An 18,707-nucleotide genomic window follows, 5' to 3' on the forward strand; every position below is an offset into this window, starting at 1 on the left:
AAACTTAAAAATGTCCTTATCACCTTTGCAGAACTCTCATGTCCTCCAGGTTAATGAACCAGCTGAGTAAATGGTTCTGTGTAAACACGGCACTGAACAGCAACAGTACTTTTGGTTTTCATTATCGTCCATTCTGTCAAGTGTCAATATCAGTTATTGGGTTGAAGATGAGTGAAGTTAATCTGTTGTCAAGCTTGACAACATATTTTTTTTACAAACAAGAAGAGAAACAATCACACAAGAAAGCAGTAAACAAATTCAGAACAAGTAAATCAAACATTTGATTCTGATGTTTATATTGACTATTATATACATAGTATTCTCACAGCAATGAACTCTTGAGTTTTGGAATGTGTCCTTCTGACCGGTCGTCAATAATAGATTTTTTTCTGTGTACATGCAAACCCAACTTTAGTTTGTAGAAATTAACTCAAAAGAACAAAATAGAATCATAAATTGTAATAACAATCTTTCTTTATATCTTAGTTATCAAACATCCAAGTTTTACAATGCTTATTTAAATGAGGTCTAAAAGTCTGATACCTGTGAAAAACCTTCTGAAAAAAAAATTCTGAAAATCACTGATCAAATAAGTAGCCTTCATTGTAGAGTATTTGGACTATATTCTGAAATGCATTTACATTTTTCACTCAAATTACTATCAATATAATTTACTATGAAGAAAAATACAAATAGATTTTTGACCCCACTGTATATTTTAGGTATTTATAAACCGGTTTATCACCACATAGTTTCAATTTAACATTACAAACTTTATAAACAACTACATTTTAGTGACACTGTAATGATAGGATAATCATATTTTCCCTGATGAACTGATTTATTTGGCCTGATTTCCCAAACCAGTCATTTAGTTCTCGAAAAACAAAGACATGTGATAATATGGACACTGGATAATATAATTAGGGCCACAGGTAATGATGTACTTGGGAAAATGAATCCTAGTGATGGGAGACAAAGAGGAAGAGGAGGGGGAAAGAACAATGAAGGAGACAGGGTCAAAGGACATTTTTTCCTGATGAAATACAAACCACTATAGTTGACCATGTACTTGTGCATTGAATGTTTTTTATACTACACATGCAGTGTAATTACAGTACATAACAGCAGTACTTTAAATGAACTTTCTTTTACTATACAGTAAATACTGTAGCACGTCGTACACTTCAACTCATAATCGTCAAAATGATTTGTAGCACATTTGTTGTATATTTGGTATTTTTTCAGAAGTGAGAGACGACTGCCTAGGGGAGGGAAGTCTTGTCAGAAGACTAAAAAAATGTTATGTAGTATGGCAAATATGGTCACCAAAACGGTAAAGCAACTTGGCTGAGGATGCTGAATATGCTGGTATGTATAGTTCCGAGATTGAGTTGTGAGAAAATGGTGAATTGTGTGTTAGCATACAAGGAAAAAGTGTGATAAGAACAAATATTAATCATGGCGTAGACTCCAACAAAACTGTCATCTATCATCCTGCTAAAAAATGGACCAAATTAATATTATAAATAGGCTTTTCTAACACCAATTGTTGCTCACTTTTGGCTATGTTGTGATAATGACTAAGAGAAGTTTCATAACTGCAAATGTATAAAAGTAAGTCACACTTATATGAAAAAGGTATTTACAGCCCTGTGACATTTTCAAACATATGCGTTGCGGTGCGCACAGACAGATGTTTGTGATGAAAAAACAACAGGTGACACTGAAAGCCTGTTGCTTTTGCATGTGCCAATTACCCTGAGAGCAGAATTAATTCTAAATGCCTTTGTAATGCCACAGTCCCTTTCATTTAAACGTGTTGGCACAGAATGAGATGGTTATTTAATGATTTAAAAAGATGATTTCAGTATGAGTGAGAAAAGAGAGAAAGAGGGTTAGCAAGAGAGAGAGACTAAGTGAATAAAGCGACAAATGTTCCATAAACAAGCTTATAATAGACCCCTCATTTACAATACACTATGCTGGTAATGGCTGATGTATGAGGGGATTACAATAATTATTCTCATAAATGACAATGGTAATTTCCAGCTGCACATGCCTATGCTGATTGTGGCTGTCAGGTGTAATGTGCTGACCTCTGCCATCACGCCTGCTTGAGAGGTCACAGGTTGTTGGGACACAGCTGAAGTGATTCGAAGGAGGAAACAAACGTTCACATTGGTTTATGAGACTCCCTTGAGTACTCCGACTGGAAACCTCTTAAGGCATCTGCATGTTTTAGGGAAAAAGATTTAAGGGTTTAATGCTATTTGGAAAAACATTTAAAGGCACACTATCCAAATATATAAAACATCCAAAAAACACTAGATTATATTGTTATATTGTTCAGTTGAGTTCTTACAATATCCCAAATGTTTCCAACTATTTGTAAATTGTAAGAAAATTGCTATTTTAACCAAGGAACTGGGATGTCTGAGGAAGTCACCTGTCAATTGCGTCATATCTGCGTTACCCTCGGTTTCCGGTTTTATTTTATCTGCAGAAACTCTTTACTCTTAGCAGTGTGAACAAGTGTCACAGCAGCCGCTGAACGAACACACAGAGTATCATAACATAATTTTAAACACACCTAAATGTATCAAATATGATAAACAGAGCTGCGTTACCTCGCACTCATGACTGGAAACATGGAAATTGCGCCAGCGACTGTGTCCCGTCATAATAAAAGTCCCGCTGCTTGTGAGCCGTGTGTTGCCATTCAATCGCTCCAGCGGCCTTGCTCAGCTCCCTCAACACTCGGTCCTGCTCTGCTTCATTCTACAGTAACATTAATAATCACATCCATTTACATGATTTCTGCCTGAGTCCTATCCTGATTCTTTTCCACCGGCTGTGAGTTGAAGACCACATGTCCCCATTCTGCTCTCAAACCTGGCGTCAGCAAACTACGCCTTTGTTTTAAATAGGCGCCCTCTAGCAGACGGAAAAGTTACATAGTGTGGCTATAAGAGAAATATTTGGCTTCTTTAAAAAAAGCCATAATTTGAAAAAAACAGCTGCAAAGTGGATTAAAATGACGATGTAAAAATTAAAACCATAAAAATCTAGTGATCCAAGCATGTTTTCACAAAATCAGATTTTTTTTAAAGGTACCCAATTGTTTTTGTCTTACCCTGATTCACTATGGTAAGCAGGGATGGAAATTAACTTTTTTGTCCACCGGCCACAGTGGCTGGTGGATTTCAAAATCTACCAGCCACTCAATGTTTTAACCAGCCACTTTCTTGTTTATAACCGACAATGTGTAACTGCACGTGAAAATTAATACTACAAGCTCTACACTACTTAAGCTGTTTATTTAATCTCAAATCTCAATGAAATACTGAAATGTTTTTCTTTCACTCTAATACACACACAAACCATGAACTGATATACATTTCATTAAATGAGTAGGGCTCTGTGTGCTCTTTTTTTTTTTTTTTTTACCTGGATGTGGCATTTGGATGATTTGTGGTCTTTTATGGCTTCCAGTTTTAGGTTTTTAGTACCAACAATGAAACTACTAGTTTTGGCATCTCCTGAAGCGTGTTGACGACATAGATAGCAGAACATTGTCAGTAGGGATGCACCAAAATAAAAATTATTGGCTGAAACCGAAGCACTAAAAGAAATTATGCCAATTATCCATTGCATTTATGGCTAATGCTATGACTGTGATTCATTATTTGAAACTTTAATATTAATTAATGCAATTGCAATGCCTTGATTTTTAGTAAAGTTACAATTACAAATTATGCAAATATTTATTTAGCACATTGCAACAACCCACAGTATAAAATAAAATTCAAACTAAAATGTTTAACTTGACCTCACTCATGTGTGTATTAAATAATAATGTACAGGTCTACTGGCCTGCAGAAAGGTACAGAAATTGAATAAAGTAATCAAATGTAAAATAACTGCATATTTAACTGTTTAAATGAAAGATTAATCCTTAATAAACTTACAAAAGCTATTCAATCAAGAGCAGTGAGTGATGTCCTTTTGTTTGACATTAAACAGAGTAAAGGCGACTTCCCCTTTAAGACCTAATAGAAGGATATGCGTCATCTTTCTCGACTGTATAAAGTCCTCTTAAGGCATATTCAGACTATGTCTGCTAGAATACTCATCAAGATAGACATGTTGGCATACTTTTTGTGTGAGTTGGTCCGTTTAAGCACAAGACTCGAAAGATAACTCAATATTTGCGCGTTGTGAGACGAGTGCGCGCTTCCGGATGACAGTGACGGACCTTCTCTCAGCGCGAGCGCGAGTTCTTATTCGCGTCTTCTGGCACTACATCCGGGTAATGACGGCGAAAACGACTGGTCATATTCGGACATACGGCCGCACTCGCATGCACTGAACACAGTTCCCTTTCGAGAGAGGTTCCTCGTATTACGTACGGGAAAAACTCCTTTTCTCGAGAATGTGAAGCAAAACTTTTAATAAAGGTATCTATGTAAAGCGCAGTGAGCTGCACGGCCATAGCCCAGCGCGAGGAGCGCTCTGATTGGCCGGGCTGCGGCAACTGCAGGAACCTATGGTGAGGCGGCTGAGAGGAACGAACCAATGGGGGGCGTTCCAGAAGCCCGCCGAAAAAGGTGCTTATATTTGCATACAGGAGGCTATATAAGACCCTAATTCGCCATAGGTGTCAGATTTTATCTCCTTCAGCGATACCTTCGCTGGTCTCCGGAAGAAGCACCGCCGTTGAAAAGGCACCAGCGGAACCTGCAGCTGAGGACGACGGACTCCCTCTCCGCCTTCTCTGCCGTTCCAGCTACGCCATCCGGCGTTATATATCCTTTAAACTGTGTCTATGTTGAGTGTTATATGTGTTTGTGTTGCCGCTGCAACGCCACTTCTAGAGCTTACAGGCTTGTTCTACTCGAGGACTCTCTCGTTCCGCCGCGTCGTTAAGCGCCGCGGAAAGACGGAGCTCTTCTCACTCTCCCTCTGCTCTCGTCCCGTCGCGCTGAATAGCGCCGCGGAAAGAGAGAATGTTAGAGGACATGAGCACACTCAAGCCGAAGCTCTCTTCACTCTGCCGCCGCCGCGGCTCTTCTTCCGCCGCTGCCACAGAGTTGTTCCCACTCTTCTCTCATTCCGTCGCGCTACAGCCGCGGACAGAGAATACTAGAGTGAATAGGCGAACTCGAGCCGAAGCTCTCGTCACTATACCGTCGCGCTGAGGAGGCGCCGCGGACAGACGGAGTTTTTCCTCGGACAGAGTTTTACCTCACGCTTCCAATTCTCTCGTCCTGTCGCTCTATCGCCGCGGACAGAGAATACTAGAGTGAATAAACAAACTCGAGCCGAAGCTCTCGCCGTGCTAGAAGCGCCGCGGACAGAGTTTTACCTCACGCTTCCAATTCTCTCGTCCTGTCGCTCTATCGCCGCGGACAGAGAATACTAGAGTGAATAAACAAACTCGAGCCGAAGCTCTCGCCGTGCTAGAAGCGCCGCGGACAGAGTTTTACCTCACGCTTCCAATTCTCTCGTCCTGTCGCTCTATCGCCGCGGACAGAGAATAATAGAGTGAATAAACAAACTCGAGCCGAAGCTCTCGCCGTCCTAGAAGCGCCGCGGACAGAGTTTTACCTCACGCTTCCAATTCTCTCGTCCTGTCGCTCTATCGCCGCGGACAGAGAATAATAGAGTGAATAAACAAACTCGAGCCGAAGCTCTCGCCGTGCTAGAAGCGCCGCGGACAGAGTTTTACCTCACGCTTCCAATTCTCTCGTCCTGTCGCTCTATCGCCGCGGACAGAGAATAATAGAGTGAATAAACAAACTCGAGCCGAAGCTCTCGCCGTGCTAGAAGCGCCGCGGACAGAGTTTTACCTCACGCTTCCAATTCTCTCGTCCTGTCGCTCTATCGCCGCGGACAGAGAATACTAGAGTGAATAAACAAACTCGAGCCGAAGCTCTCGCCGTGCTAGAAGCGCCGCGGACAGAGTTTTACCTCACGCTTCCAATTCTCTCGTCCTGTCGCTCTATCGCCGCGGACAGAGAATACTAGAGTGAATAAACAAACTCGAGCCGAAGCTCTCGCCGTGCTAGAAGCGCCGCGGACAGAGTTTTACCTCACGCTTCCAATTCTCTCGTCCTGTCGCTCTATCGCCGCGGACAGAGAATAATAGAGTGAATAAACAAACTCGAGCCGAAGCTCTCGCCGTCCTAGAAGCGCCGCGGACAGAGTTTTACCTCACGCTTCCAATTCTCTCGTCCTGTCGCTCTATCGCCGCGGACAGAGAATAATAGAGTGAATAAACAAACTCGAGCCGAAGCTCTCGCCGTGCTAGAAGCGCCGCGGACAGAGTTTTACCTCACGCTTCCAATTCTCTCGTCCTGTCGCTCTATCGCCGCGGACAGAGAATAATAGAGTGAATAAACAAACTCGAGCCGAAGCTCTCGCCGTGCTAGAAGCGCCGCGGACAGAGTTTTACCTCACGCTTCCAATTCTCTCGTCCTGTCGCTCTATCGCCGCGGACAGAGAATACTAGAGTGAATAAACAAACTCGAGCCGAAGCTCTCGCCGTGCTAGAAGCGCCGCGGACAGAGTTTTACCTCACGCTTCCAATTCTCTCGTCCTGTCGCTCTATCGCCGCGGACAGAGAATACTAGAGTGAATAAACAAACTCGAGCCGAAGCTCTCGCCGTGCTAGAAGCGCCGCGGACAGAGTTTTACCTCACGCTTCCAATTCTCTCGTCCTGTCGCTCTATCGCCGCGGACAGAGAATACTAGAGTGAATAAACTAACTCGAGCCGAAGCTCTCGCCGTGCTCATTCTACCGCCGCCGTGCTGAAGCGCTGCGGACAGAGAATACTAGAGTAAGTTAGACGAGCGAGCTCGGGCTGTTGGGTATGTCAAGAACAATGTCGCTGCAGCGCGCGCTTACTGCCAAGGAAGTTGTAATGGCTGCCTTGTCATGATAGCGCGCGCCCCTTCCACAGCGCGTTGCTGACTAGAGCGCGGCTTACGTCATAGCACGCGCTCACTGTCAGAGCATAAGGGCGTCGGAAAATGGCTGCCAAGCTAAGCCCTTTTTTCACTCTATCACTTCCAGTCCCCTTTATTCAGGCGGCTGGAAAGGTTTTTTACACTGTAGACAAAGTGTCCACTACACAGTGTGCACCCCTACATAAGCACTGTTAATTCAGCCTCACAAAATCACAAATAAATCCCGCCGCGGCCGGATTACACCATATAAAGTCAACTAGCCTTATTGCAGTCAACTAGCCTGTGGTCAAACACGCTTGTCTGCATGCGCGCTTTCAGTCTAGACTAGAGCATAACGGCATTGTGGAATGGCTCACATACCACCCGCACTTCCTTACATTCTCCCAGTTCCCTTAAGTTAGTGACTGGAGATGAAATATTGCAGTCAACTAGCCTGTGTTAAACACGCTCGTCTGCACACTAATGCTGTGTGCGTTTACCCCTGTGGATTTGCTCACTGGTTTGCACCGTGGGTATTCTACGTAGGTTGTGCGCCACTGCACATTGTTTACACTACACACAAAAGAGCTTTCTATGTAGGAAATGTGCCCACTTTACAGTCTGCACTCCTGCACCCAAGCACTTTTCACAAAGTTCACTCTCGCACACACAATATAAATGTGAGGCGTGCGCCCACTGCAAAGCCTGCACCGCCAAAACTAACACTATCCCCACAGTGTTAAAAGCAGTGTTACAGCACAAGCAACCCGGCTAACAGGCCCCTATTACTAAGCGGCCAGCCCCCGAATCTAATTCAACCCCTGGCTTTACGAGCCCAGGCCTGGCAGGCCATTCCTGGTATATAATATTGGGTGTTGAACATATAAAACGAGGTTCTCGCTACAGTTTTGCTCGCAGACCCCGCGATTCAAGCCGTGGTCGAGCCCTCTGTAAGAAGCAGTGTCAGTCACGTGCTTCTCGCTGAGGCATTGAGACTGTTAAAGGAGAGAGCGGCGAAAACAGTACACCCGACGCTAGCGAGTCAGGTTTTTACTGTCGCTAATTCCTCATGCCGAAAATGGGTGGCGGTCTCAGGCCCATTTTCCAGGCATCTGAACAAAGCACTTATGACACGCTCGTTTCAAGGTGCTGACGGTGAAACAAATCCTCGCGCACATTCGCCCCGGGGATTGGGTTTTCTCAATAGATCTGAAAAACGCATACTTCACGTTACGATAACCCCCCACCCCCACTACAGGCCATTCTTGAGATTCGCCTTCGAGGGGCAGGCTTATCAGTACAGTCATTGTCATAGACTCAAGACTTACGGCATAAGAACCACCACGTCTTGATAATGTACATAAAATCGCTAGGGCAGCCGAGATCAGACTCCTATCGCGGCACATTCACTAGGGAAAAGTGATCTTATTGTGTGTTTTCTTAAAGGGGCCAGGAGATTCAGCCCGCCTTGCCCCTACCTCGGTCCCTATTTGGGACCTCGCCATGGTTTTGGAGGCCGTGAAGGGTTCCCCCTCCTAACCACTTCAGAACACGAGCTTGAAGCACATATCACTCAAAACCGTTTTTCTGCTGGCTGTGGCCTCGGTTAACCGAGTGGGTGGCTTACCTGCACTCTCCGTGAGCCCTTCCTGTCTTGAGTTTGGGTCCAGCAACTTCAAGGTTGTGCTCAAACCGAGGCATGGTTTTATGCTGAAAGTGCTATCAACCCCTTCAGTATGCAGCTCTTTGCACTGCTTAACCCGCGTCTCAGAGAGAATAAGACGCAAACATATTCTGCTCAGTCAGAGCATTGAGATTGTATCTAGAGCGCTCCGCCCCCTTCAGGCAGTCGGATCAGCTCTTCATTGCTTCGGTGGCCGCACTAAAGTTTGTGCTGTCATGAAACAGTCTCTCACACTGGATAGTGGATGCAGTCCCACTAGCATATAGGTCCAGGACCTAACCTGTCCTACAGGCATTTAAGCCCACTCCTCTAGAGGCATGGCCTCATCTTGGGCTTGGTCGTGTGACATTTCTTTGGAAGATATCTGTGCGGCGGCAGGCTGGGCCTCTCCGTCCACTTTTATCAGATTCTACAAGTTGGAGGTTCCAGCTCTACAAGCAGGGCTTCTCTCCATCTAGGCTCTATCTTGACCCTGGCAAACAGATTGCCTTACATTTTGGCCTGTACACATTAGTCCTTAAGCACTATTCATTCATCATAAGATCCGACTATGTCCGATCAGCTGTTCAAACGAACCGACTCTTCCGGTTCTTCATTCCCCTTATAAGCCGCCTCTGTCGGTGTCTCGGGGGTTTATAACATGTGCTTTGGGTATACTGGGTCAGTCAGCACACACGGCGCTTTACATTGTGTTCCCATACGTAATACGAGGAACCTCTCTCGAAAGGGAACGTACTCGGTTACTTTCGTAACCTCGGTTCCCTGAGAGAGAGGAACGAGTATTACGTTCCGTGCCGTGTTTATGCTTCTCAGGTATCGCTTCAGTCGATCTTAAAACCTGACACCTATGGCGAATTAGGGTCTTATATAGCCTCCTGTATGCAAATATAAGCACCTTTTTCGGCGGGCTTCTGGAACGCCCCCCATTGGTTCGTTCCTCTCAGCCGCCTCACCATAGGTTCCTGCAGTTGCCGCAGCCCGGCCAATCAGAGCGCTCCTCGCGCTGGGCTATGGCCGTGCAGCTCACTGCGCTTTACATAGATACCTTTATTAAAAGTTTTGCTTCACATTCTCGAGAAAAGGAGTTTTTCCCGTACGTAATACTCGTTCCTCTCTCTCAGGGAACCGAGGTTACGAAAGTAACCGAGTACGTTTATAAAGAGGGGAAACAGTATGCTATTTTTATTTACCCGCCACGGTGGCCGGTAGGTGAAGCGAGTTTACCCGCCACAACTCAAAATCACCCGCATTTGGCTGGTGGCGGGTGCTAATTTCCATCCCTGATGGTAAGCCTGTTATAAGTGTTATAACTGAGACTAAGTGTTTAGACATAGCAGGATGGTTTTTCGGGGGAAATTGTGTACATACATATGTCACTCTCGTCATATCTGTAAATAAATGCTGCATCCCAATTTGCATCCTATCGATCCTAAACAGTATTCAAAATTTGAATAAGTGTGTCCCAAATTGTATTATATTGAAATGAGTATTCCAAAGACACCTGAATGGTCGACTGTTTTCATTTAGGGCCCATCATACACCCGGCGCAATGCAATGAAGGTTTTTTGTTGGTTTCAGCCCGACACATGTGGGCCAGTTCTGCTTCATGCGTTTTGTTCATGGCTGACATGCGGCGTTGCTATGGCTTGATTGTGGCCTAAATCTGACAAACGGGAGCGGACCGCCCAAGTGCCATCATTCCACGCGGGTAGTGGGCCAGATGAAAGTGTAAAGTGTGGGCCGGATCTGGGCCAGAGCAATTTTGCTATCTGGGTTATCACTTACAGTGCCACTTAGTTTAATATTGCACATTGTTGGCGTGTTGCTATTTTGTGGCTACTGAAAACGACTGCACCATTGACTAACAAAAACATGTCCTAAAGTCAATGGCGCAATTTTTTTAATTATTATTATTTAAAGGGTGCATTAGTAATATGTGCCTATGGGCGGGTCTACACGCATACATTTTGCTTATTACACACACAGGGGCAGCAGCGCACAAACATTTTTAAATATTAAAAATAAAAGGATTCCTCGTTCAGTCTCTTGCAAATTCCAGCATGTAAATAGTGAATCCGCCACGGTGCAAGCGCAACTGGCTTTTAAAGTAAATGGGAGATGATATTCTGACTGGTTTATTGCACATTACACCCAAAGCACACCCATGACTCATTAGGAGTCTAGGTACAATCCTTTTGGACCATGAACCTGGCGTGCCAACCATTTTTCGTCATTAAACTAGCAAAAGTGAATTCAGACACGCCCTGAGTACACCTGCGCCATGCGCTCCAGACGATAAAATAAAGTCCTGAGGGTGTCTATATTCCACCATGTAAATAACAATACACCATGGTGCAAGCACACCTGGCTTTTAAATGGAATGGGAGATGACACTTTGATTGGTATATTGCATGTTAGGCACAAAACACACCCACGACTCATTAAGAGACTAGATACAACACTTGAAGCGAATTAGACAATCACTACTACACATTTGTTTACTTGTAAGTGACTCTACGTCAGAGACCGGATTCTTGTCTGTGCATTAGTAACTGTTAGCCCATGTCTAATTCAAACACTGTTTAGAGCTCTTTACTTCCTTTTATAAGTATAGAGGGAGTTCATTTTGAAAAGATGAGTCATTGTTCTAGTACTTGTATCTTCTGTTGATGAGTGTGCACTAGAACCGTAAGGACAGCATGAAGCATTTTATGAACTATAATTAAAACAATTCATCATTCTATCCAGCCATGGTAGACATATCCTATCCCATTAGCCTTGTTTTATATATTTTTGTGTAGCTTTGAATTGAAAAAAACATCTCAGGTTCATCCTGGAAACAAGAAGTGCATGGATCCAAGCAAGAACTAGCAATTTTGCACAGAATCCAACGAAACTAACAAAAGGATATTTGCATGCACATATTCAGAGCCTCAAAACCTTGCTTCTGGGCATCCCAGTAATGCTTGCTGTACCATATAATGAAGTGCATTCTGATAAGACACCAGTTAGTACTGTCACTTTGATCTGGAACAGGAGCACTGTGAACACAAAATACATATCCAAGATCAATAATACCAATGAAGAAACAGAAGTAGACAAAATCACACTTGTGACTGAGACTTTAGGCAATGACAGAAACACTGCTGAAATATCACACACATCATGTTGTACTAAATGTACAATACAACATAAAAAACACACTATCGGATGCTTGTTTCAATTCTGTTGTTTAAATCCTGTGAAGAAGTAAAGGTGTTGGCGTTAACACTGTAATTTTCTGCAAGTCAATAAGGTGACCTAAAAATACAAACAACCAGAATGTAAAAAATTATAATCATTATCATTGTCAGCTATATTATTTACACATACACTCAAATTCTCTATAGCTTCTATTCAGCTGATTGACGAGGTAATCAGCAGTATCACCATCTTTCCATTTGCCCAGCTTAAAAAATAAATTACTACAATCACAACAATCCATTTCACAAAATTTCATTTTCCCCATGGTTTAACTGTGTCATAAACTGACAAACAAACAAAAAGAAATAGTCTTTGCAGCCTCACGGTTTTCCTGTAATAGAACAGGATTTCATATTTTTCTCTAAGAATTAATTGGTGTGTCTACTACCTTTGGGTCAGGTGTCAGAAACCAGAAAAGAAGGGTAATCAGCGTGTTGACCAGGGGCCTCAAAATGTGCCATAATTTCTGACACTCCAATTATTTTCTGGTTGGTCATCAAAAGTTTGCGTGCTAGGGTAAATTGAAATGTGGGCCATGTCCAAGTTTCTGAAGATAGGAAAAGTGCTACAGGGTCAGTGCAGGCCCATGCTCACCCCTGTCCACCTCTGAAAATGCCAACAGTGGGTACGTGAACATCAGAACTGGACCATGGAGCAATGAAAGAAGATGGCCTGGCCTGATAAATTGTGAATTATTTTACATCACAGGGATGGCTGTGTGCGTGTGTGTCTCTTAACTGGGGAACACATGGCACCAGGATGCACACAGAAGGCAAGCCGGCAGAGGAAGTGTGATGATTCTTCTGGGAAACCTTGGGTCCTGCCATCCATGTGGATGTTACTTTGACACATACCAACTACCTAAGAATTGTTGCAGGCCATGTACACCCTTTCATGGAAACGGTATTCACTGGTGGCCGTGGTCTCTTTCAGCAGGATAATGCACCCTGTCACAAAGTAAAAATGGTTCTGGAATGGTTTGATGAGCACAACAACGAGTTTAAGGTGTTGACTTGGCCTCTAAAATTCCTAGCTCTCAATCCAGTCGAGCATCTGTGAGATGTGCTGAACATACAAGTCCAATCCATGGAGGCCCTACCTCGCAACTTTATAGGACTTAAAGGATCTGCTGCTAACATTTTGATGTCAGATACCACCGCACACCTTCAGGGGTCTAGTGGAGTCCATACTTCAATGGCTCAAGGCTGTTTTGGCAGCAAAATGGGGACCAACACAATGTTATGGCTGATTATTGTATAGCTGCCTTTTAAATTGGATGGTCCCTTGTGATTTGGTGCTCCTTGGCCTCTTAACCTGTCTTAACAGCAGCATATTTGAATAAAAGTACCACATACGAACACCATAACAGTACAAATGAGCCTTAAATGGCTTGTTAATGTTAAAATACGGTTCTGTCCCAGTTGTATTGTAGAGACATAAAGACAACGAATGAACTAAAGTCACGTTGATATCCTTGAAACATGTTGATGGTTCAGAATACAGTACAAATCATTTTCATGGCTTTTGGGTTCTTTAACAGTTCTCAAACGGGAGTTCTTCCGCTGATGCAAAACTGTTTAACATTACGCTGCAGCACAGCTACCAAATATAGGCCAGAAAATTTTGTGTAAGATATGTAGTCAGATTCCAGAACAAATGAATGTTTTGCATCATTGCTCTGTAGTGAAGTGTGGTAGAAATTCCCCTACACAACTGATTAAATCTGATCCTTCTGCTACACACAAGAGTTGGCAAGCTTTTAGGAGATAGATAAAAGTGTGCTCTATCACATAAAATTACACCACAAGCCTCGCACATTCAATTTACAAATGCCCGGCCCGCACCCACTCTTACTTTAAAGGGGTACTTGAGCGCTGGGAAGATGAATCTGTATTTAAACTGGGTCATCAATGTAGTAGAAATGTGAAATTATTTTTGAATTTGGTGCCTTCTAGACTGAGAAAAGACTCAATCATGGGGATGAAAGACTACAATTCCCGGAATGCTTCACTGCCCTGTGAGGCCATTCCCAAAGCCACCGCTACTGGATTACTGTGACTGAGTTGAAGACACTACAATTAAAGGACAACTCCGGTGAGAAATGAACCTAGGGGTAATTAACAGATGGTAACCGAGTAGATCGTTCTCTGGGATGCGTTTTAATGGAAATCGAATGTAAAGAGTTTTATCTTTAAAAACAGATTAGCTTATAACACTAGTCTATGGGGCACACAGTAGTGAAATTAAATCGCTAGTTAATACCACTAACAAGGCTAAAAATAGCCTTATACTAACACAGTAGCATAATGAGGGTCCCAACATGCAAACCGAAGCATTGTGAACTTTGTAAGAGTACAAACAGTTTAATAAGAAGACACTTTATAAACATAGAACATTACGCTTTCACGGACAGGCGCCATCTTGGAAAACAGTCTCGACTCATCGAGCCACGAGCGCTCTGCTAAGTGATGAACTGTGACTTGGAATCTCAATGGTCCTTTGTTTCCGGAAGAAAACACTGAACACAACAGAGAAAATAAATAAATAAAACTAAAAATGTCCATGTTATTACATTTCACAAACTTAATTCCTATCGACCAGCTCACTTAGAACAGCGCTTGTGGATCGATTAGTCGAGACGTGTAAGGCACTATGCTTATAAATTATCTTCTTATTAAACTGTTTGTACACTTACAAAGTTCTCAATGCTTCGGTTTGCATGTAGGGACCCTCATTATGCTACCGTGTTAGTGTGAGGCTATTTTGAGCCTTGTTAGTCGTATTAACTAGCGATTTAATTTTACCACCCTGTGTCGACCCTGTGCCCTATAGACTAGCGTTATAAGCTAATCTGTTTTTAGAGATAAAACTCTTTACATTCGATTTTCATTAAAACGCATCCCAGAGAACGATCTACTCAGTAACCATCTGTTAATTACCCCTAGGTTCATTTCTCACCGGAGTTGTCCTTTAAAAACTGAACGTGTCTGTTCAATATAATGAGTGAGTCACCGCACGAGTATCACAGAACTGATACTCGCTGCAGGAGTGAGATAAATGAGCTGATGAGCTCTCATGATGAGAGCTGAGGTAATCGCGACTACACTCGCGGCATACATTCACAACGCGAGTTCAGTCTGGCGCGTTTCAGTTCATGCCTTTGCAAGCTTAACTTTCATTGAAATGAATTTGAGAAGTTAAAAGACTTACATTGCTCACCATAGCTCCGTTTAAATGAGTGCCTGTAGCTGCGAGCTGAGCTTTTAGTGTGATCTCCCATCCCCCATGTGCAGGTTCAAAACATGCGGAAATAGCTCCCTCTGCTGGCTGTAGTCTTTAGCCTTTGGCATCATAGGAGGAATTTTTCCAGAAATAAAATGCATAAATCTCTTGTCTCAGCGGGATATGAGGGGGGAAAGCACAATCATTTGAATATACTCCAGGGTTTCTACTGATACAAAGCCATATGCTAATCGCTGAAGTAACCCTTTAATAATAATAAAATATCTGTGAAACATTTTGTAAATACGCATTTTAAAAGAAATAAATGTATTGATTTGTACTGAAATGTACTGATTTGATAGGCCCTATATTTGTTCTACTGAAATCTCAAATGAACAGGCTGCTGAGAGATGTAATTGCAATAAATATGCATGTATTTTTTCCACTCCTCGTCTGTTTCATATCTTTTGATAAGAGTTTTTAAGAATTCAGACAACTGGATTAATTGGAGTTTGATGCAACTTTAGACCTATAGATTTAACTTCATTCTACCAGTGTAATTGAAGTGCGCATTGCTGAGTGTGCTTGAAGCATTTTTGGTGTGTTTTCTGTGTCTAATGATGGGTGTCCTGTTGTTTGTAATTAGGGTAGATATTATTCAATAGTCTGGTTAAACTAATGTCAAGTTGAATTCTACCCTAAAGCTGTGATTGCTGCACCTGGGCACCATTTCTCGTCATTGCCACCTCACTCTCCGTCATTGATGCTGAGCCACTGATTTGGCAAACGGCCACAGGCTCGCAGGAGAACGGAAATGGCCATATGGGGACTTAAATCTGTGAAAGATGCATCAAGGACTAAATTGAAAGAGTAATGGCAATCCGACATCGGGGCGAACCTCAATGCGGGGGGATTCAGCCTCGATTTATCACAAGTAATTTCCCTATCATTAGCTGTACTGTTTAAAAGGCCATACAGCTGCAGATGGAGACTCATGGTGTTTTTCATTTGGCCTCACATCAAAAAAAATCCTATTTAACTTTCTTTCTTTATTCATCACAACCTCAGGATCACTCATTATCAATACAAACCATGACATTTTTAGATACTGCAGCAAGTCCATTACTTTAATAGCTGTGATTGACATATGAGGCAATACCGAAGCCCAAAACACATGACAAAGTGTATTTAATGCTGGACTGCGGGGACATGTCAATGAAGACGAAAACTAAATCACAGTCTTTAGCTGTTTACAAGTGTCTTGTGATGTATTTGATATGGTAATGTTTGGTTTTGACACACTATTTACAGTCCCATTTTAAGAGAGCCTACATTTCCCTGTGTTTATCCATGGCATTTCTGGTTTACACCCCTGATGTATTTTCTCAAACATGCAGAAATCTAATAAGAAAGCTGGAAACAGGCTTACAGCTGTATATAAAAGACAAAACCTTTCTAATAACAAATAATGTCATCACAATATAATGCCTTTAGAGCTAATTTCTCTCAAAATTATGTTTTTTTATGCAAAGAAGTTTCATAACTCTGAATTATTAAATTTCATATGCAGAATGAATTTCTGCACTGCTGACACTAACTTATGTTGCTTATGTTATTGTTTCTCTCACTGAGATTCCCTCATTCATCACCAGCACTGACCATAAAAATATATGGAAATATGCATAACACATTTCAATAAATGGAAAACAAGTGCCTAACTGCCTATATTTTTCAATATATGGCAGTATATGCATTGACCATGTATGGCTATTGATACATATTAAATATTTAGAATTGAAGACAAAAAAAACATTACTTGTAATATTCATAAAGTATCCACTTTACCAGCCAATTTAAAGTTTTATCCTTTATGTGTACACATATTGCACAATCATGTTCTCATATAAATGTGAATATATTGTAAACACATTTGCACACACATACTTCACAGAATGAGTTACAGCGGTTTCTAGTTCCCAGCATGCTTTGCTTCAGACTGTTAAAGGAGAACTAAATGTTAAAATAAATAGTTATTTCATGTGTTTTGCTCAGTATTAATAGGATGTAAATTTTTGGGGTTACCGCTGTGTTAAAGAATAGGTTGACAATTAGCCGAACATCATTAAGACTTATATATAAGTAAATATTTTTTAAAGTATTTCAAAAGTAAAAATTAAATATATTTAAAAAGTAATACTTTTTCTTCAGCGGTAATAGTCCCGTTGCTAAATACTTCAGTAGTTTAACTTACATGCTGGTGTGATTGTACTTTTGTTAACCTGTCAGTTTAAAAATATGGAACAATTATAATGTAAGTAAATTTAAATAGTATATTACAGAAATATATTACATTAGATATTTATCTATGTGTTTATACTGCGTGAGTAAATAAATGCAATATATTATTAGCCTGACAAACCAGACCCACATGAAGATGTTTGGTCTGGAAACTCACCATAGACAGGGCTCAATCCGAGGGGCGGATAAACGGTTGTCTTTCAAACTCCCTCTGCACGTGATAGGATAGCTACAATCAGAGCAACGTGAAGGGAACTCGTTGATAGATTAAACATTCGCTGTATCCGGTCCGCAAAACTCCGAACACATCATGCCTTTTTAACAATGACTTAAGTGCCGTTCTTTTTTCTTTTCTTAGAGAAAAGCTCAACTCCAAGTATTCAAGAGTCGCGGTCAAAGCTTATTCGAAAGACCGCCGTTCGCCAGTTTCTGTGTTTACCAGCACGCAAGCGCAACTCGGCCGTCATTATGTTAAGCCCCGCCCACCGATTCTATACACGATGTGATTGGCCTGACCAGAGTTTGGTTTTTACAGCTCAGAAGGTATGGAAAATTGCTAGATGATACTCGCGGCAGATTAGATTATCTGCCGCTAGGGTGCGTCTAGATTTCTAGGCTAATATATTATACACATGCATTACCAAATCTTATCACATGTACATCTGTATTATGAAATAATTTTTACAATATATGAAAAACCTTATGTATTATTTAATATATTTTAATATATAAACAATGTATTATTCAATATAGTGTTATATCATTTGATGATTCATAAATAGGGGAAAGTATTTTCTTTCTGTATGTAGGCTATGGGTGTTGTCCCATGTGCTCATCCGGTGTTTAGACATGCAGTAGCCTTTTCAGACATCGCAAACAACTATTCTCATTCTAATCATGTTGTATCATTAGGGTTCAGTCGTTTTGTCTGTGTCTTGACTGTGATGACTTCATTACAGCAAATGATATGAAATTCTCCTTTCTTTCTGCAGCAACGCTTTACAGACGTTTTACAGACAGATGGACCATTTCTTGCTCTGCTCCACAAGTGGCCCGTCTGTGATTGAGATATTTAAAGCACACGTCTCACAGGTCAATTCTGTGCTTAAACAAGACGGTCAATATTGTGTTTAGTGGCCTTCCCTCTTTCCACAGTCCATTCTCGGTAATTACAGCACAGAGCACGAGAGACGGAGTCGGGATATGACAGAGTCATTGCGCAGCTAATGAGCTGCTGCTACAACAACCACTCTGCTTGTTAGCAGACTATCTGTGATACTGACTTACACAAGCGCAATGTCAAAGGAGA

The 18,707-nt window shown here is 42.0% G+C and overlaps 1 long non-coding RNA gene across 1 annotated transcript; it reads right to left on the minus strand.

Annotated features, from left to right (window-relative positions):
- Positions 1-2,101: 2,101 nt before the first annotated feature.
- Positions 2,102-17,842, minus strand: LOC137078566 (uncharacterized). The gene is made up of 3 exons (XR_010905314.1): positions 17,556-17,842; positions 2,631-2,781; positions 2,102-2,232 (listed from the first exon to the last, which is right to left on the minus strand). It is a non-coding gene; the product is annotated as an uncharacterized lncRNA (long non-coding RNA).
- Positions 17,843-18,707: the final 865 nt, after the last annotated feature.

Source organism: Pseudorasbora parva, chromosome 6 (genome assembly GCF_024679245.1).
Source record: "Pseudorasbora parva isolate DD20220531a chromosome 6, ASM2467924v1, whole genome shotgun sequence".
In the NCBI taxonomy this organism is placed as follows: Eukaryota; Metazoa; Chordata; class Actinopteri; order Cypriniformes; family Gobionidae; genus Pseudorasbora; species Pseudorasbora parva.